Here is a 22,656-nt window from a genome sequence, read left to right on the forward strand (position 1 = left end):
AGCTATTGGAAATGAAGTCCTTATCCATTCAATTCAGATAGCACACACTCAATACACTATGTATATGTTTGCTGTAAATGGCTGACACTCATGTAGACTTTTAAAGTCGCCTGTGTGTATATGCAACATGCAGACAGAAGATAGAAGGAAGAGAAAAAGTACTAAAGTTAGGCCTGTGCAAAAAAATCAAATGCAATTTTCATGCACATCTCGTCAGTAAAGACGCTCCTTTAATTAGAAGTATTATCTCCAGCACATGTGTTCAGATCAGGGTTGCCAGGTTTTCACAACAAATCCTGCCCTGTTGCTTCTCAAAACTAGTCCAAAACTAATCGCGATTCCAGGAGGTTCCCAGATTAAAAAAATTGCTTCCCGGGGTTAAAATATACGGGTTTTTTTTGGCATGGTTGTCTTGGTAACATTAGCATTTTAGGGAATAAATATCACGTTATTGGTATTGGGGTTGCTTCGAACGGCGGACTCGAAAAACAACCGCAGACTTGGCAACACTGGTTCAGGTGGAGCGGCAGTTACTACACAGAGCCTTAGTCTACCGACAACTAACACAAAATCGCTTTCAAAATCGACAAAGAATCGCCACCGATTTTAAAATCGATTTTGTGTAGATTGTCAGTGAATTACGGCTCTGTGTAGTAAATGCCAAGCAATGTTGCCAAGTCTGTGGTTGTTTGTCATGTCCGTGGGTCGAAGCGACAATACCAATAACGTGATATTTAGCCCCTAAAATGCGAATTTTACCAAGACAACCATGCCATAAAACTTACATTTTAACCTCCTTGTAACGCGATTGGGCTAGTTTTGGACTAGTTTTGAGAAGCAACTGAAGCAGGATTTGTTGTGAAAACCTGGCAACCATGATCTGAACACACGTGCTGGAGATAAACTTCTAATTATAGGAGCGTCTTTACTGATGAGATGTGCATGAAAATCGCATTCGATTTTTTGCACAGCCCTAACTATATTTAATTGATTATACTTGAGAAATTATACAGTACTTAGATAAACTGATTAGCCTATAGTTTATAGAATACAGTTTTGAATGTTAACTTGAATTTTATTTCAAATAATCCTGAAAAATCATGGTTTTGTTTGAACCATTTCTTGAGCAGCAAATCAATGATTTCTGACACTGAAGACTTCAGCTTGGCAACCATGGGAATAAAATACTTTTTTTAAATCATATATTTAGTCATATAGTTCACAAATAAATACTTTAATGTATTTTTAATCACAAAAATTTAGCCTTAGTAAGCATTTGAGACCTCTTTAAAATTCTTATACACATTTATATTGCACAGTTAATTATATATTAAATTTCATAAAAAAATATAATTTATAATTTTTTTTGGATCAGAAAAAAAAACAAAACTGAATGTTTCCTCTATCCAACATACAGCCTGACAGTCATGGTTACCTCTCTCTGCCCTGCAAGGTCACATAACCTGGTCCATCAGTGAGAGAATCAGAGGCTCCTGCTCTATATCTTTAAAAACTGAATTACAGCCAGCTCACTCTTTCATAGCCAATGTACCCATGGCTACAGAGCCGATGGATCATGATCAAGTGAACCTAGAGCACTGAAAAACCCACCAATGTCTAACCCTCTTTCTCCCTTACACACACCTCTGTCTAGACCACAGATGGGAATATGCAGCATTTCACTTTCAAACGTTTAACACTAATGAGAGGAATATAGATCTGTAAACACTGCACTGAGGACACCTAATTGCCAATTAGAGTTAGTTTGCAGTGGAACTAACTGATGTTACTCTGCAAACATGAGAAGGACCTTTCAACAAATGAAATGCCATTTTTGATTTTCTCTGTGGGCATCTGATTTATTATAGACCATTGCCTTTCTTAAATCGGTGTTACTTTTATGCATATTTATAGGTGAAGCTGACATGTGTAATGACAATACCAGTGTCAAAATTGGAAGTCTTGAGTGTCACTGACAGTGGAGTTGGCAGATATAGGTCAAAACTTTTGTTATTTTGAAGAAGAGAAGAATGACTCACATTGCCTATGGGACAAATATGCAGAACATGATGAACTTCAGATTCCATGTCTCTGAAACAACCCAAAAAACATAAAATCAAACAATTCTACAACAAGTTCTACTGCTACTGTCCTAACCACCACGGACAAGACCTAGTAAAATTGTGAAACTTTGCATCACTTCAGCAAAGTAATGAAAAATAACTTAATGCAACAAAGTAGCTCTAAAACAACACCACTTGAGACACATGTAAAAGAAAAACAAATTTTGCGGCCGTTGTGCAGACAAACACTCCCAACTACAAACTGGCTCAGTGTTCATCCCAAAGGGACCCGAAAAAAAAAAAAAAAAAATCACAGGCAAAGAGGATCAGAAGAATCTGGTTCCAAGTGGTCATAAGAAACACAGAATAAGATGGACTCTACACTTTTTCAGTTCCGTAAAGAAAATTTACAATTGCAGTGCTTGACGAAGACAATAAAACAGTATTCTAAAGAAATCCAACCAGATCGAACTGAAAATGTTCAATCCTTCACCAAGCAATATGAAGCCAAATAGTTCTGGGCCTAAACGGGTCTCATCTAAGCAAGATCATAATCATCTGTAAGTCAACAAATAATTTCTTTGATAGAAAGCAGCATGATTGGAAACCATAGGAGGTAAAGATGCTGTGTGTGATGCAGTCAAAAAATACATTACCGCAAAGAACTCAAAAGATTTCATCAGCTAATAAAGCGTGAGATGGGATTTTGTGGCCTTGAGAGCAAAGCAGGCTTCTTGCACCCCCTTCAGAGAAAAACATTTCCATAGATTTTTCCCATTAATGATTCACAACTCTCCGTAGAACTTAGTCAGCAACAAATGCCACAGTACTGAAAAGCACCACATTGCTTTATGCAAACAGGAAATTAGATCTGGTGCTGATGATTCTGTTAAAACACTTGAAGGTAGTCAACATTCCGATTTAGAATGCATTTGAATAGAAGAAGCTAGAACCCTTTTTTTGCTTCCACACATTTACATACTCGGAACATTCTCCTCAGGAATTGCACCAATACAAAATTATTTTTTTTGTAAACATTTTCCCTAGACAGACTGTACTGCCAATTACAGCAAACCTAGTCTTAAATTTAGCATTCACCCTAAATATTAAGGAAAAAACACTGTGTACCTGCTGTGAGAACCCAGAGGAATATGAAAAGGCCATTTTGACTTCCTACCCACAGAAACCCAACATTCTCCCCACATCTGGTGAAACCATACACATTCACCTCAAATGCAGAAAAACCTCCAGGCAGGGGGCAGAAAGTTTTATAGACAGAAAACCGGATGGCCTTGAGCATTGGTCAACATCAGATACAGCCATTAATAGAAGTTAGCTGAGATGTGATCTTAAAGGAACAGTCCACTATTTTTTTTTTTTTTTTAAATAGGCTCAATTTCCAACTCTATAAAGTTAAACAGTTGAGTCTTACAGTTTTCTAATCCATTCAGCAGATCTCCGGGTCTGGCGGTAGGACTTTTAGCTGCAGCTTAGCATAGATAATTGAATCAGATTATAACATTAGCATCTCGCTCAAAAATGACCAAAAAGTTTTGATATTTTTACTATTTAAAACTTAACTCTTCTGTAGTTACATTGTGAAAGTTACTTGATTATTATGCCAGAATAAGAGTATCGTTCATAGCCATATCAGCCTAGAAAATTGCAACTTCTCATTTTCCGTCAGTCTTAGCACACAATGTAACTACAGAAAAGTCCATTTTAAATAGGAAAAATGGAAACTCTTTGGCCATTTTTGAGTGACATGCTAATGTTATAATCTGATTCAATTATCTATGCTAAGCTGCAGCTAAAAGTCCTACCGCCAGACCCGGAGTTTCTGTGTATATCATTTACAAGTCCTTCTTAAATGGACACTGTTTTGCACAAAAACAGTTGTTTTGCTAAGGCCTGTATGAAAAATGTATGAAAAAGCTTGTTCAGATAAGCCCAAAAGGTGCAAAAACCACCGAAAGGAGTGAAGGCTGAGAGTATTAATCAGACACAAGCCCTCACTATGACACAGGTGCCATCCTGAGGACTGTTTCTGATAGATTGATCTTTCTGCTGTCATCAGCAAAAAAGGCCCACGGGATATGACAGACATTTTGTCTTCATTTGCTTCCCATGAAGTAGTTTGAGGACTTCACAAACACACCAGTAGAATGTTCAAGAGCTTTTTCATACTACTTGAAGATGTCAGCACATCAAATTTCTATACTTAAGGAGGAGAGGGAAATGTGAATGACATTTAGGACAGAGGGAAATTGTCCCCCAGTCCTTTTCAATGGACAAGGCTTCTTGCAAACACTGAAAGGAAACTAATGTATTCAGTGAATGATGGACTAGCAACATGCTTCTTTTAAAACCAGTGATGTGAAGAGGTTCCAAACTTGCACCATGCTTGGAAAACGAGTTAAAAAAAAAAATGGGCAAAGGGTTTGTCAGCATCCTCCATAATTTTACAAGGTTTTAAATGGAGAACATGTCCTTATTCTAACAGCGTTCGGAGTCTAAAGGGATGCTGGATGAAGTAAAGCCCTTTAACCCTACTAAGTGCTCCAAGCCACATTTCCGCCCAGCCTCAATGCCAATGTTCTGCCATGGGCAGATAAGAGCCTCAAAACCAACCACAGAAACCGCAACAGAATGAATTTTGGGAGCTGTTGGAGACAAGCTTCCAAGAACCAGACACAACCTTTCCATCTATTAAACCAGTTACAAATGCTCATTAAAACTGAGCTCAGCAAAGCCAAACAATCATCCCCCACTGGGCTACCTTAAGGAGCACAATAGGGATGATTCTGACTGTAGAAGGAAACAAATCAGCCTGAACCTTAATATTCCAAGAGGCCCTACTCCATTATTGTTCTTTTTAGGCCAAAGCTAATAAGTCTAGAGTGCTGAGAAACAGGGAGGATAGAAACAGAGGTAGGGGCTACATTACTGCCTGACCCAGTTAGAATAATTGATTTCATGTGTCAACTGAGTCAAGTTAAGTTGAGCAGTATTTCCAAGGAAGCAGAATGGAATTATTCAGGTTCCAACACTGAACTGCAGACAGGGAGTCCTCTCGATGAAAATTCCACAGGCACACAGACAGAGGGCATTCACGTTATCGATTATACCTTAAGTAAATTTCAGTATTTCAACTACATGACTTTACCACAACCAAGATAAAAAGGGAATTCTTTCAGTAAATACATTGCATTACATAATGAACACCAAAACTGAATTTAAAATTAATGGCCACATAAATAAATAAAAATTAAAATTGTAGTTGATTTATCCATTTTAAAGCAAAGTATCTACAAGACAAGTTGTATCCCTAAAGGTAGCATTTTAGTATTTTTTTTTTTCCAGACATTTTATTTTTAATCTAGAATTTATATGGTTGTTTTGCTGCACCCTTGATGAAAGTGGCATTCATAAATTACCTGGCTTAGAGAGAAAAGAAAAAAAAAACAGTTTGAATGCCCATGATGCTCCTGTAAAACAAATTCCACAGTGTACAAAACAGGAAATAACTCAATATGAGGTCTATATTGGTTCCAGAGTATATTTGAATAGCACAAAAAAAGGAAATAATTTAGTATGAGGTCTCTACTGATGAGCCTAAATGGACTTCAGCAGTATGTCTGTCTGCTTGTTCACAGTAGGGCATTCAGTGAAAAACAAGAAAGAAGCATTCAGCTTCATTTTGCAATGATTTCAAAACTACACCCACCTCTATAAATAGAAAGCATGCTAAGTTAACAGCAAACACTAAGCAAGAACAGGCTATATTCTCAAAAACTATTGGTGATTGAGCCATTCAAACTGAGAAGCCATTTAAATGCATCGATCAATCACTGTCTGCAGTCCTGCCTCCATTCCTTTTGATGTGAGCAGAACATTATCCAACTAGAAAATAGGTCTATTAATAATCATAGGCTTATAAAGTTTAAATTAAAGTGATTTCTCACATATAGTGGACTGGCGACCCAATATATTAACTGGTGTAAATTGATCACACAGACGTGTACCGCTATAATATTTCTTTTTTCTATTTTGCATGCTCACCAGCCACGTATACATTTTCTTAGCTTAGATGTTTGTGTTTTCAATGGGAGCTGGTGATAAGAATCAGACAAAAGGTGCTACCCTTCAAGACTGTAGCCATGGGTCCTTTATCCTGTGTGTACAGCGTGTAACAAAATATATATGGAGAAAAACAATCACTGCAATTTTCGGTGGCAGTAACACTAACCTTTAATATCAGTCTTGTGATTGGTGGATTAAAATGACCATATTACGAAAGACAGTCTTGACACAAACTCATAACTATATCCATAGATGAAAGTAATCCTATTGTCAAAGAAAAAACCTGGAATATATTGCATTATAAAAGCCCTTTGATGTATTTTCTGCTAGGGGCTCTTTTATAAAACCGATTTTCTAAGGTGATGAATTGCACAAATAGCATGTGATATCTCACAAATTGAAAACCAATTTAGTAAGAAAAGCTTTATTTCCTTGAGGAAATTAATTGGTCTGATTAAATTTAGATTAATTAGAGTAGTAATTAGATTAATTATTGACTATACCTAGTGGAAAATAATTACATACTTGATAAACTTCTGTTGGAGGCTTTATGCATGTATATACTGTGCACATACAATGGACGTCCAAGCTGGTAACTGAAAGACTGCAGATTCAAACCCCAAAAGGGATGATCAATAAACTATCTCCACTGTGCCCTTGAGAAAGACACTTAACCCAAGGCTGCTGTCTATGTACTGCAAGACACTTTGGATAAAAGTGCCAACTAAATGACAAAGTAGTAAACAACAGTAACAGCAGTCAGAAAGAGCAGAACTGACAACACATCCCATATATCTCTGATTTCTATAGATACAATTACTGCTTACAAGCAAACACTTGACAGTGAAGCTTCAATACCCCAGAGAAAAAACTGTTTTAGATTTGCACTTCATTTAAATTGAGCAGAAAATGAACAAAACGTGGTGTGTGGGGCGCTGAAACACCATTTCCAAAACATTACTGGGGATTTGAGCTTCTATAGATTTCGATCACAATCGATGGCTTAGAATCCAAGACTGGTGTGAAACATTTTCAGACCTGAACTGAAAATGACTTTTTAATAATCCAATTGATATAATATGACATTACGATAATTTCATCTATGCGGAGCCTCTCACTTTTTCTCCAAACGGTCTACATTTGGGCTGAGAAACAGGATTAAGGCTTAACAACAAAACATAGAAGACAGGCACTTTCATTATAATGTATTCTTCAAAATGTTCAGGCATAAACTACAAAGACAAGCAAGGACAGGCTAAAATCAATACATAAAATGAGACTGAGGTATGAAAGACAAAGAGACTGAGACAGACAGAAATAATGGAAACCCTCTGAGCGTTGAAGATTTGATTGCACAATGCCTGCTTGTGTATACTGAATTAGCCCTTAAGTAGATTTCCACGCATGTAATAAAGTGGTTTAATAAAAGTGGTGTAGTAAATGCTTTGAGCCTAAGCAATTGTTACAAAAGATCTAAAACAAATATTTCTGATTCTAAAGTCTGATGGAATATAATTCCAAGCTGGATCGTTTGACTTGACTTTGAAAATACTGAAAACACTGAAGTCACACAGACTACTCTTATGGTGCTTTTATATACTTACTTTGTAACTCCATAGATTATATATATATATATATATATATATATATATATATATATATATATATATATATATATATATATATATATATAAAAAAACTAGTCTCATTTAAAAAACATGACTATCCAACATTTCTATCCAGAAATGTACCTATACCTTACATACAATTTACTACAGTTTCCAGATGAAATGATCATTAGCTGCAGTAAAACACAACTTTTATTGCTTTTCACACAAATTATGATTACAAGACAGATTATCGTTTTATAAACTCTTACATTAATGTGATTTCATGCACTATACCATGTTCTGACCTCAAAATTCTGACATTTTAAATTAATACATTTTGACATTTGCATTACATGACCAGCACCAACTATGTCTTTGCGTGGTTGCTTCAGCAGCTGCATTTTTATCTCAGGTTTGTTTTAGTGCAGTTCACTGGACATTTCACTTTGAAAGAGTTGCGAAGCAATAAGCAATGTAATATCATTTTGCAGAAATGTCATTGCAGGCAGATTTTTACAATGAGTCTGGATTGCAATACACCAAAACAAAACAAAACAAAAACAAAAACGTGGAATGAACACATGCCATGTTGCTAGACTAGCAAGGTCACATGAACAGAATGATTATCATCAATCATAGTCTTTTATCCCAAACAGCGGTAGAGCTCTGACAGATGAAGAGGATAGTAATGAGGCACATAGCCCTGGCTGGCAATAAGGGAAGAGAAGACCACAGCTTATAAAGTACAGGATAAAACCTGACTGCCAAGATGTCTTACAGCTGCTCACAGCTCATAGTCTCCACAGGAGCTGTAGAAAACAACCAAGGTCAACACATTACCGTGCAAAAAGACCAACAACTGAGGAGACATGAGAGATTTGATGCATTAGACACATTACATGCATTAGACATGGTTTAAACATAAGCACACACAACATGCAAAAACATAGAATGTATGCCTGTGATTTCAAATGATTTGTTATTTGCTGCCCAAATCAAGGGAGAACAACAACTTCCTAAATGAAAGCTGTTCAAAAAGGTAGGCAGAATACTCTATAATGCTTTCCAAGATTATTTATTTTAGGCCAATAGCTCATATCCTTGGTAGATAAGGCAATCTCATAATGCACTGCAACTAGCCAAGATAGTTATAACAAAAAAATGTTCCTACTAATTAAAATAGTTTATTCAATATTTGTGCGTGCCAGTTTTGCTTTATTAGTTTAGCAACATGGTAGAAATGTGAAATCAATTGTGAGTGCTATTACTAGATAAACGATTCTGAGCTTTCAAAAGCAATCACTAATAAGGTTCACTTTCTGTTAGTATTCTGTCAGTTGCCCAAGTAGCAAGACAGCAAGCCAACTCACTAGGTTTTGGAATGGAGTCAAAGTGTACACAATAAATAACAGAAAATAGTGCTCAGCGAGAGTGAAAAACATATTGGATATCTTTTACTTCCTTTAATTTGCTGTAAGTCAGACATTCATTAATGTTAGGCAGCTAACAAGAAGCAGTTTCTCTCTGAAACCGTTTTAAAAGCACATAATACGTACCCACAAATGCGCACATTGATATGCTTACCTTGTGCATACATTTTTCATGCAAATGTAAACAGGTTATTACACAAACTAGAGAAACTAAATTTTGGAAAAATGAAATCCACAAGAAAAAAAAAATCTATCACAGTATTAGGTTGAATAACAGGGTTTATCTGAGAATGGCATTGACTGAACTGCATTTGGATTTATTGCGCACCTCTGAGAATACAGAGGCATTTATCACATAATCATATCATGGCATAACTCAGATCTATTGACTGAAACATGATGAATCTCTCAAGATTCAAGCTTTGACTTTATCAGAACATGACTGTAAGATAAAGGAAAAACTGAACTGTACTAAATAAGAAATAACTAAAATATCATTCTTAAAATTACATCAAACCTTTACAGGATCATATGATGAAAATTAATGCTGAGAAAATTCTGTTTCTGTGATTGTGGATGTTTCTACATGAAAAAATAGCATTAACATGCAGCACCTTTTTTCAGTTTCCTGAGACCACACTAATATCTTTCCCCACTTCCTGTGGCTAGTGTCATATGCTAACACTAATTAAACACTCCTTATCCAGCATAAAATTACAGTCCCTAAACGCAAACTGCCTCCTGGAAACCTAGCTGATTCTGCCAGCAACATATGCTTGTTCAAACTTAAATCACAAAGGTTCACATGGTCAATCCAGTACAACTGCTAATTGTGACTACATTTTAAATCTATTCACAGTCCCAATAAAAATATGTGATGCATATAAATTTAAACAGCCTTTCAGAGTTCATCTTCATATGATATTATACCTAGAAAAACAAGATAGATGTATATAAAAAATATTCTGCTATTCGTCTCCACCCAAATATATATAGTTTTAGATAATTGAGGTAAACTGAATAACTAGGGGCAAAAGGCTTCATTGTTGTAAAATGGTATCGAGAATGTTGGAAAGAGACAGAAAAACAGGACGTAAAAAAAGATTTCAACCATAAAGTACATTTTCAAGCACCCTCAACACAATCCTAAAATGGAATAGAAAAGAAATCCCTTTCTGTGGTTATAAAATTAATCATGTATGATCCAAGAGTACATGCAGTATACACGCGTCAAATCAAATTACCGGATTTTAAATCCAAACGCACAGCAATGTATGTACACCCTGCCCGGCTGTCTTCACAAAGGGCAAAAAAAGGTAAAACAAAATGTTCTGGCTCACAGAACAAAAGAAGAAAGAGCAAGCCAGGCCAGCTAGAGGGAGAATGGGGCCAGAAGTGAGATGAAAGGCAGCAGTGGGTGGTGATGGCTTTCTTTATCTTGACTCTGCCATAAAGAAACAGCAATGCCATAAGTGATCTACTTTTCTGACAGAATACTTGTGGTGTCAATGGCGGTAAAAGGCCACGCTGTACTAAACACCCTAGCTTTGAGAAAACGGCCCAGTAACAGGGCTGATTACTGTGGGATGGCAGGTGTCAAATGCACAGGTCTCTTGTGGTTCAACTCTATTCTGCTGAAGGACAAGTGCATAGAACATTCCAGCAGACAAATCGTGTTTGTAAGGTCTTTCTGAACGGCTTCTCTTTCTCTGTATGTGTTGTACTTTCATGAAAAGGTGAAGTCTGTAATTTCTGTGTCACCTATGTCATCAAACTAAACTGAAAATGTCTAAATTGCTATTGGTCTGACAAACAGATTCCACCCTAAACCAAACCATTGCTGTCAGGCTAGTCAGAATGTAAAAAAAATGGACAAGAAAAAAGCCAAGGTTAGCTTAATTATAATTTTTTGTTTTTGTTCAAACATGTCTGCACAGACGAGTAAGGAGAAAGCACTGTAACATCAAGTATTGTAAATTACACCCATCACCTTGACAGATTAAGGACCCCCTGAAGGTGAAATATGGCACATCTGATAAAACTCTTTAGGGTAGCTACAGGATTCTTGTCCAATTTCTCAAAGGCCAAAGCTTTAGTGAAACAGAAGGTAGTCACACAGTGCATAAACATTGTGATTATGCATTACGCAGCTTTTTCCTCACTGTGCGTATCCTTAATTATACCATAGTTCAGAAAAGCAAACGCAAAAAGCCATCAAACTGAGATACTAGGTTAACAAAACAAGGATTGTCTTGATCACTCTTAAATTAACTTGACAGAAATTCCATGAATGCCATGCCATTGAAAACGTCTAAAAAGATTTATTTAAAAATAATATTCACACTACCCTTTAGTATCTGTAAGATCTTTAAACCTCACCAAGACTAGATTTTTTTTTTTTCAAAAATACTGCAGATACAAAACCGTTGAGTGTAATGTAATTTTTAAAAATGTAATTTTTATTCCTTTTATCCTATTAGTTGTGCATCAAATTAGGCAACATTTAGTTCTTGTACCATTTTGTAATTCACATAAAAGCACCTCTTCAAAGCAATAGCTCAGCCACACACAAAAAAAAAGTCCTTGGGCTGAAATCTCATTTAAGTTTATATACAATTAATCTATCAATACAGTCAGTGCCTCAGGTAAGCATCATGGATATCCTAAAACGATTACATTTCAGAAACAGCACCATGGTCCAACTCACTCCACATCAACTGAATCATGTGGCAGGCATGACTTAAAGCCTCTTGGGAGAGACTTTGAAGGTAAATACAGCTCAAGTTCATGGCTGAATGATTCTAATAACTTTCTGAGTGTCTAGTGCTGTGAGACTCTCTAGCCTTGAGTTAAGATATGAACCTGAAAAGACATTACAGCTGCAGTTTAGACTGCTAATCCTCGGTACACACAAAGTACATTAGTGGCTTGTCAGCTAAGTTTGGGCCTGACAGACTTAAACGTTTTCGGCTACTTAATAAGGGTAAAATGTGAGCTCATCAAAAATTCCCATAAACTTTGCAAAATGCAAAGACATGGTTTGTGATGTAAAGCTTTAATCTTTAGATTTTTGCACAATTTAGCATAAGAAAAGCATTTTAGTTGAAAAACTTGAGTGTTTTAGATCAGCCAACATCATATTTGTTATGCTAGATATTTTAGATTAGATATTGATTTTTCCCCCTCATTTCTTGGGGAACAATGCACAAACACACACAACAACATTTATTTTGATGACATTCGCCTGTAGCCATTATTTTGATTTCATTTTTTGGTATACTTCAGGTGTTTTCTGTTTTGGTAGACTCCTTTTCAACCTCCATGGGTCTGGTTTAAAGGAATACTTCACACAGAAAATTTAAAATTTGTTATTACTTACTCACTTTCATGTTATTCCAGACTTGTATATGCTATTATTCTTTCTGTGGAACACAAAAGAGGAACTTGCATGCTTCCATTTCCCATACAACAACAGTTCTTATTGACAGTGTCTGTCGATATATAGCAAAGTATAAAAATTAGATGTAGTCCTTTCCATTTGAAATGAAGTATGTGTGGAAAAACTGTCATTATTTTGCTGATAATCTTGCCTCCAGTGTCAAAAGATAGAATCAATGAGTCGAACTCACAAACTGGATCTCGATTTGTGACGGACCAATGACGGACCAATTAATTTATCCAGTCTCAGCAGTTCTTAAAGTTAACAGCTCATGGGAGTGGAAAGTTATCAGTGAATAATGGCTTAAATTGCAGTCTGTTCCTCACACAAAGCCAACCAAAACTCATTGGAAAATTGTGCCTGTGGCGACAATTACACTGTTTCTTGCACATTTCACAACACTTTCAATTGAAATGTCCAGTGAACTGTGCTAAAAGCACAATCCGTTTCATCTGAAAAATATGATTGTGAATCTGCCAATGTTTTATTATGGTGGATATTAACCGTAGTTTGGAAATTAAATGACTGGTAAGTGGTGCTAAAAGGTTAATGCTCTATTGCAAAAATAATGCACCGCCTACACTAAATGGATAGTGTTTACAAAAGCAAACAGGGGGAAAAAAGTATTTGCTGAAGCAACCATGCTGTTTTAGTCTGCTTTGATCTGTTATTGAGATGCGTTTTACAGGATTCATACCGCATCGCAAATGCAATGCTGTACCAGGTGAGCTACAAAGCAAGTTTACCATGTCTGAAACGTCATATGGGACTGGTTTTGTGATGCAAACATTAGTTTTCAGTTCATGTTACAAGTTCATGACATAATGTTGTGCAAGGAACTGAGCATCTTCATTAACCAAAAATTTGACCTGTCATTATTCACCTTTTTTTTCATGTAAAAATTGGCGTGGCCATTTGGAAATTCTATGGGTCTAACTTCTGGGCTTATTCATGTCCAGCTATTTTCAGCTGCACAGAACAGTTAATTTTACTGCTTGATAAAAATTGGAATATTATTTTAATGTATTATCTTAATTATGAACACACTGGTTTGTAGTTCAAACAGTTTTTCTGTTTACTGCACGTTGTTATTCTTCTCGCTATTTCCCTAGCAGCTAATTAACCAGAAGTTAATTAGCCCATAGGCTTACTTCCGCATTAAAGAAAATCCTGGTTAACTTGTGTGAAAATACTTTAAAATGTTTTTTTTTTGTTTTTTTTTTTTATATATACACCTCCATTGCCATTTCAGCTGAAAGTGCAGTGAATTGTACATTTTTTGAGTTTCAAAGAAATGTAGAGGTATGTTTTTTCCAATGATTCAAAAAGCTATTGTAATGCAGTATAGCACAAGTTGTATGAACTACTTTTCATGCTTTTTTTCCTGTAAGGTAGCTATGACTATCATTGTATGGAAAAGAGCAATGTGAAGAAGACACATCAAAAACTTTCCTTTCATGTTCAACAGAAAATACCAAAAGCTTTGAACAACACGAGGGTGAGTAAACAATGGCAGATGTTTTATTTCTAGGGTCCTTTAAGGTATTCATTCTATTATATATATATATATATATATATATATATATATATATATATATATATATATATATATATATATATATATATATATATACTGTTTTTGTTCATTCCTTCATTCTAACCTGCCATTCCAGGCTTAAGTAAAGAATACCTTAATCACTAGATGAAACACACTTGCTGACTGGCATACACTAAGTCTAAGCTATACTTGTCACTGAATAATAGTGTCCTGCGGGAGAGGAGAGATTTTCAATAATCCATCACCTGAGGTCACACATTCTCCTCACACACCAGCCCTCCCTTTTTCTTTTCTCATGAGTCAATCTTACCTGCATACACTACCCATGTTGCAGAACCTTGCAAAATTCATACATCCTTTGCAGATTTTATTTCGCAGATTTCTTTTGTTCTCTCTTCAACTTAACCTACATCAACTCTGCACTAAAACAGTGTGCCTGCTCATGCGAAAGACTGGATTTAAAAGGGCATTTTAGAAAAAATGTAAATTAGAAACTACGTGGCAACAAGTGTGCATATCATCAGTGTGAGCCATTTGAAAACAACAGAACTGTAAGTGCAATTTAGTTTGCAAATAACTCAGCAATGCTTTTATAGAACCTGGGCTTTTATTGCAAAAGCGTGACATTAGACATGATAATGGCTTCAGTGGTTGGGAAATTATGTGGCACCGAACAGGCACTCAGATGAAATCACAGGGGCATGTGAATTATCTACAGTCAGGTTAAGAGTGGTGAAAAATGACTGGAAATCGCATGTTCATCACAGGTGCTAAGATTGCAATTTGTGACATTTTAAGAAGCTTTGACAAACACTTGCCTTGTGAAGAATATGACTGGACACACTAAAAGATGCTGTAAAATTAAACCGTCCAGACTTCGGCTAATGCCTTGAAGCAATCACAATCAATAAAGAACATAAAAATTGGATGGACTAAGCTGTCCAGCAGCACAACAACTGTTTCTGTAGGTGTGTCTATCATCTCTTTAACGTATAAGGATAGGGAAGGTAAATTGCTTTGTGTTGACATCTTAAGACTGGGCATCAACAGCTGCATAAAATCAGGGCACATCGCCTTCCAGCACAATGGTCAATGGAGACAAGCCTTGTAATGAAGAAAAATAAATCTCATTGGGTTTCATGAGAATGATTTTTATGGGTCTAGCTGGGGAAGAACTTGGCACATACTGATTAGGGCACACACATAAATAACTTCCAATCAAGTTATGTAGGCCTAGCAGAATATCTAAGACACAAACTGTTTGTTCTTTTAAAACAACTTCGCTTCAGCTGGCTGATGGATTTAAACTCTAATGGAAGCTCAAGTAATGAGATGGTATGAGATGGCAAAAACCATGATGCAAAAGTATTTCATAAAACATGCTTCAAGATACTTTTAATTCTACACGAAGACTGGTATTAATGAACATGATTTTAAACAACTAAAACAGACAGAGGAGGGACATTATACAGTGCTTAAAAACACATCTAAACATCTTTAAAACAAGAAGCAAATTGCATAACAGTATTCAAGAGGATATAGTTTGTTTTAAAGTTGCATAACATTTCAAGCATAAATCTGTGAACCTAACCCAATTTAGAGAGGCAAGCAATTTGCTAAAATCTTTTTACCTTCTGAAAAAAAAAAAAAAAAAGCTAATTGAGAAAATTATGTTTTAGGTACAAGAACCTGTCTTTTTAATCACTGCTATAAAGACACTGACAAATTGTTGATGAATGCTTTGGAAAATGTCAGCAAACATGTCACTTGCCATTTCAAGTGGAAAATGCAAATGAGAAAGGTTTCCAAACTAATTGATAAACTAATAGAAAATAACATTATTTTTTTAAAACTTAAGCTTTTGTTCACACAAACTGCACATGAATTTGTATCATCAAACTAATTTAAGAGTCAGTGTAGACACAGTAAAGGCCTATTTCAAGGGACAATAATGGGCTACAGAATAAACTTCCCCATGTAGTCAGCAATCTCAAAGATGTATAAATCCTGAAATTCCAAATAGTGGCTGTGCCTAGGAGCAACCAATGTAATAAGATTTCTCTCCCAAGAGCTATGTCTTATGCCCTCTCAAAGTTGGGCTTGAGAGTCAGAAGTACAACCAAGTACTGGGGGGCATAAACTTCAAACCTCCACAGTCATTTGGTAAAAGCCATAACTATAAGAATAGATTAGAACACTTCAGTGACCATAACGTGCGCCAGAGTATAAATATATCCTATTATTCCCCAGGGGACCGCTTCCTCTGGGGTCAACAACAGTAACAACCCAATTAAGATATGACAGATATATAGGAAAAATGCTATGTAAACAAATGTTTGTCACTGGACATGAGAAATGCCATAAAAGGTCTGTGAAAAAAAGAAAGAAAGATCAAATGCAGGTAAAATCCTTTTCATGGTATTTAGTGGGAAATCATAAATGAATAATTAATTTAAAAAGAATATGTTATCATAAATTCTTTTTTTTTTCTCCATAGACCACAAAAAGTGAATTTCTGAAGAAGATCCTGGTTTTTCATTTTGGAAGTTGACAGTAGAAAACATCTTTTGTCCACTTCCAAAATGAGACTCATCGCACCTTCAAAACAATCCAATCAAGGTGCTTAGATCAAAAATGTCACCCAAATAGTAAAATAGTTGAAAAAAGTATGAACATTTAAAAAAAAAACGTCGTCATGTGATTTCTTAAATCAAGATGGCTCTTAGTTCCAACATTGTTAGCTTGGCATTGAAAACGGTGAACATGTGACCAAAACGTTTGCCTTGTCTTTTTTTCTGCTTACTGCTTACATCTTGCTTGTGACTTTTTCAACTTCCAAAATGACAATGAAAAGCACCATAATGATAATGATGGTTGTCAAACAGGTAAAAAAAAAAAAAAAACAGATAGGCCCACTATGCATGCTTCAGATTGAGCCAATGCTACAGTAAAATAAAAGAGGGAAAAAAATCTTTGAAAAATTATAAATCAAAAAAGTTAATTAGAATTATTTCGATCAATCCTTCTAAATTGCACTTCTAAATTCTAATGGTTTTCCTCTAATCAGGACTTTAACTACAGAAGAAGCAATTTTAGCCATAATAAAAAAACAAAAAAAAAACAATGATGAAGTAATGAAGTAAAAAATTCATGCTGTTCATGACAGAGCCATTATATTCAGACAATTCACTGTCTGTACCAGTAATGAGGTCACTGGATGTTTGCCTCATCCTTTTCTATGTATGCCCTCATTTGCAATTTGGTGCTTTCAAAAATACATCTGGCAGATGAAAGATGCTGATCGTTTTTTTTCTTCACATTTAGTAATGCCAAAAACTGGAGCTGATTGTACTGTTACTGCTCTCTGACAAGAAGTTCACTGTACATGAGTACAAAGAGAAAAAAAGTTTAAATTGAGAAATCAAGAATAGAGTCGTGTCATGAATACCACAGTGCATAAAATGCAAAATACTTTATTCTTTATTCAAGTATGATATTTATGCTAAAAGGACAGCAGAATAGGAGAGCTGAACACCACTGAAATAATCAATGTGTAATGCAATTACGGTTAAGCATTGTAAGATGTGCTAGGCCTATTAACAGATTGCAAATTAGATTTTTCCTTTCTTCAAGGTGTCCAAAGGACTTATGTACACCAAAGAATGCACATCTACTATATGTTTATGTGGATTTACTTAGCTACACTTTGGGGATGCATTTGTCCTCAGAAGTGAGCTCAATCTGACAAAACCTTCCTTTGGGATATCCAGGGATGCCCTCAATTTGAAATATTATTCATGCATAAATAATATATACATTTCATTTTAAAACTGCAAACGTTTCCATTTAGGTGTTAAGGTTAGTCATAGTATTTATAATTAGCTTTATGTAAAAACAGTACAGTCTCTGGCTTGTCCTCATTTAAATAAGTTAACGTCTACATAGTACCACTGAACCTTCACTTCTTTGAAAACTGCAAATCAGCATATCACCGAAAATGAACATCTTGCACATTTATTAACTTGCCAGTTCGGAGGCAATTTAAAAACAGTGTTTTCAAACATTTAAAAAACTCCCCACTTCTTTCATAAATTGTATATCAAAAGGAAATTTGCTCTTGAATAATCAACTACATTGGGCATTTGTAATTAAAAAGAGCTTTGGAGTTTCGGGTTTGATAAAAACAGAAAAATATGCTTTTAGATCAGTAATGCACCTATGCAATCTATGAAAAAATGTAATATACTTTAGACATAAAGGAATCTTGGGATTAAGCATAAAAGCGGGACAGCTGACCTTGAAAAGTTTTTGGATACAGTCAAAATGTTCTCCATCAGACAAACAAAGGCCTACATACAGTAGTAGACTTACACACAAAAACCTAGAAAGCCAGCGAGAACTGAGAAAATCAAAATGTTCATATGGTGTGATATTTTTCTTTAAGGTTCTTTAAAGAACCTCTTACTGAATGGTTATATTTGTGTAACCAAAAAATGGTTTCTCTATGGCAGTGGTTCTGGTGGTCCTGGAGAACCCCCAACACTGCACACTTTTGGTGTCTCTCTTATCAGACACGCACATTTGAGGTCTTGGAGTCTTCACTAATGAGCTGATCAGGTGTGAATCAGGTGTGTTTGAATAGGGAGACATCTAAAATGTGCGGTGTTAGGGGTTCTCCAGGACCAGGATTGGGAACCACTGCTCTATGGCATCGATGTGAAGAAGCTTTTGAAGCAGCTTCATTTTTAAGATTGTCTCGACTGCAAATCTTCCCCTCTGCTCTTAACATCATGCCATTCCACATATTTGAACTTTGTTTAAAACATGCAAAAACTAAGAGTTAATTTATTCTAAATTTCAAATGGGCATTTTTGAAAAGTCATGACTTGTGTTTTGTGTTTTTGTAACTTTATTAACACAATTGTAATCTTGTTTAAAAGTTATATAAGTTATACAAGTTATATATATATATATATATATATATATATATATATATATATATATATATCACTCATCCAGTGTATATTTTGTCATTTATTTTACTAACAAAAGGTATGCATTAAGTTTTTATTAGCCATTTTCATAATAAATAGTCCCATTTTCTGCACTGTAAAACAAATATGGAATTTCCAGTAAAAATAAATAAATAAATAAATAAAAAACAGCTGTGGTTGCCAGAAAAATTTGGTAGCAAGTAACATTTTAGGTTTTACGAATTTAACTTAAATTTACATTTAAATACCGTTATTTCATTAACTGATATAATGCTAAAATACCAACCTATTGAAATTTGTTTTGCACCTTTGTACTACACTGATAACCACCAAAAGCAGGTGATGATGAGAAAGTCAAATGATGAAACAAAGCCCATCCCAAGCAGCTTTTAAATATTAACATATATAGAAGATGCACAGTGTCATTCACACAAACAAACACCGTCACGATAACACACATGGAACTGAAATAATGCAATAAACAATCATTTAACAACATTAGATGCAACATGCAACTCTAATGTACACAACTGACAAGAAAATGAAGAAGAATCAGTTATTTCAACAGCAAAAAAAACAACAATTTTGAAAATGTAAAAAGGGATGTCAATAATGGATATTCACTGTAAATTATACGTTATTTTTCGACTTCTAAAAATGCGATACTACCGTAAAATTAAATGTAATGTCTAATAAAGTTTTCCACTGTATATAGTAAGTACAGGAACTTACCATTAACCATTTAACAGGTGTAAAATTTTTACAGCCATTTACCGCTAAATTCACTGCCATTTTTTACAGTGTAAAAAGAAACTGAATAAGCCTAATTTGCATTTATTGCTCACAAAAATATACATCATATGGATTTTAAAACTATTGGAGAAAAAAAAAACTAGTAGTTCCAAAGCCTTGCAGACTTTTTTTTTTTTTTTCAATAAACACATTGACCGAAAACATATATAACAAAGTCATGCACTATTATGTGCAAATTACTAAATGGCCAGAGAATGCATGGCAAGAACAATTCATTCATGTCTCATTACTGGCAGAATATTTGCTATAGCGGAATGGTGGACTTGAGATTCAGCAATCAGTTTGCCTTTCTCAGAGAGGGACTGTAAATTCAGTAAATCTGACTGGCACGCACTGAAGGAAAAGGTATTGTCATGCAGATTACAGCCTGGAAATGGCCTCTAGAGGTATCCATAGACAGACCTCGCCAGTCTTTTCCAGGGGCAATACACTGCCAAAAAGGAGTTTTAACAACTGAGAGAGAAAAAAAAAAAAAAACTGTGCAAGCTATAGAAAATGCAACTTAATATGATCATGTCTATTCATAAAATAAAGAACATGATATACAAATAGATAGCCAAAGGAAAAAAAAATATATTATTTTGAAGATGACAGATAAGCAAATAAACATAGAAAGACTGAAAGGCAGCTACACAAAATGCAGATTGACAGACAGCTACAGTAGACAGACAAATAAACAGAAAGACAAGTAGACAGTATTTACAGTATCAGATGAGAAACAAACAGCTAGACAGCAAGACAGACAAATTAGCAGATATATAGACAGATAGACAAATAAAAAGACAAACAGCCAGACTAATAAACATACAGACTTTGACAAGTACAGTGTATACAGGTGAAGTGGAAAATAGTATGATAGACTGTCTGCTAAATATAATTTCCATCGCACAATAGCCTACAGAGAGAAACACAATCTTACTTGCAACATATTAAATGGCAAACCGATTTTAATTTAGGCTACTATAAATATATAGCATAAATCTGAAAACAAACCGTGAACAGCTTTCAGTCGCATCAGTAACCTGCACTTTTCTGCTCATTAAAAACCAAAGCAAAGCTCAAGGAGATGCAACATCTATGCCCAGCAACAAACACCCAACTCCATAAAATCCACTTGTCAATTTGAAGATCACAGTTAAGAGCCGAAAGATCCCGCCTGCTGGCACTCGTGCATCCGTTTTAGAAGGAACCTGCTCGAGCGCATTCCATCCTTACAAATTCCGACAGTAACATTCCCCTGAGATACAGATTTAAACAAACCAATGTTTACATCATGGCTGAAATTACTTCATCTGACGAACAGAATGTAAAAGAAAGTTTTACACACGTTCTCTACAAGCGCTGACTTACTTTCCAGGACTTCAAGTTTCTTTTGTTATTAGATGCAACGTACAAACACAATCCACGTTCTCGAAACGCTTACTTTCCAAAGGAAAAGTACGATCCACTCACCGAAATACACGAATCCTTCGCGCGTCCTGAGCAGAGCTGTGCACGCACACGCTGCCTACACACACTCACTCCCTCATCTTCCCATACCACACACACACACACACACACACACACACACACACACACACACACACACACACACGCACACACACACACACACACACACACACACACACACACACACACACACACAGCGCGCTGGAAAGTTTAGTGACGTCACCCACTCAGTTAAATGCCACCGCAGGAGTCTCGCCAACCAGCCAGTATCCAGCTGGAGGTTTAAAGGGCCAGAAGAGAGAGACGAGTGCTGCTTGGATGCAAACAAACACTCCATGTCTTATTACCATTTTACATTTTAAATATAGTAACTTACTTTATAAATAAATGGCGAAACATCTTTTAAGCTCAAAATTTGTAGGAAGAGCATATATTTTGAGAGAAGAAACTGTAGTGCTACAATTTATTTACTGTACATACAGTAAGTTGATTACATCGATATAGTATACAAAATAAAATAAATAAAAACTGCTATGCATCCTAATACAGAGTATTTAGCAAGTAAAACAAAACTGAAATTATCATTTTTTTTTCCTTTGTTATGTGAACATTAAAGGGTATAATTCAACCAAACATGAAAACATCCAAGATGTAGGTGACTGTATGTAGATTTTTAAAACAATTCGTTGCACTCTTATAATGCAAGTGGATTGGAATTGTGGCTAAAACATACAATAAAACTAAAAAACACACACAAACAAAACCAAATTTAACCATGTGGCTCGTGACGATACATTGATGTGTAAAGACACAAAACAATCATTCTGTGCAACAAACTGAAAATTATTTGTTTTGTTTTGTTTTTTCCTCTGATGCACTGCAATGTCTGATCTGTCTGAACTGTATGAGTGCCTTCTCAAAACACAGGCTGCATCTGAAGACTTAGGCAGCTGACTTATTGCTTCGCTGCTGAATGAGGCAAAGATTTTGCTGGCAGGTTTTTTTTTTTATTCTTATTATTTATTTATTTTGCACAAAGGCACCTCATGAAACTGATTTTGGAAAGACTTCTGAGGCAGTGAAACAGTTTAATGATCTACAGCTAAATAGAATGAGTTTTTGTGATAACTAAAGGAATTTTTAATTACTGATTTCTCGCTAGAACTAACCTCTAAAATGCTAAAAGTTAGTCAAAAATATACATTTACACACAAACT

General features: G+C 35.4%; 1 protein-coding gene across 8 annotated transcripts in view; it reads right to left on the reverse strand.

The window, feature by feature from the left end:
- The window catches only part of gulp1a (GULP PTB domain containing engulfment adaptor 1a), a 130,990-nt gene that overhangs the window by 21,946 nt on the left and 86,388 nt on the right, over positions 1–22,656 (reverse strand). For 5 of the 8 annotated variants that reach the window (XM_026271390.1, XM_026271391.1, XM_026271389.1 and 2 more), the window contains exon 1: positions 21,443–21,566. The exons of 1 other annotated variant lie outside the window; for it this stretch is intronic. The gene's annotated coding sequence lies outside the window, so the exon portion shown is untranslated. Of the gene's footprint in view, positions 1–21,340; positions 21,567–22,656 lie in introns of those variants that run through there. 2 more of the 8 variants (XM_026271385.1, XM_026271384.1) reach the window with 2 other exon arrangements.

The sequence above is a fragment of the Carassius auratus genome, chromosome 9, assembly GCF_003368295.1.
Source record: "Carassius auratus strain Wakin chromosome 9, ASM336829v1, whole genome shotgun sequence".
Taxonomy (NCBI): Eukaryota; Metazoa; Chordata; class Actinopteri; order Cypriniformes; family Cyprinidae; genus Carassius; species Carassius auratus.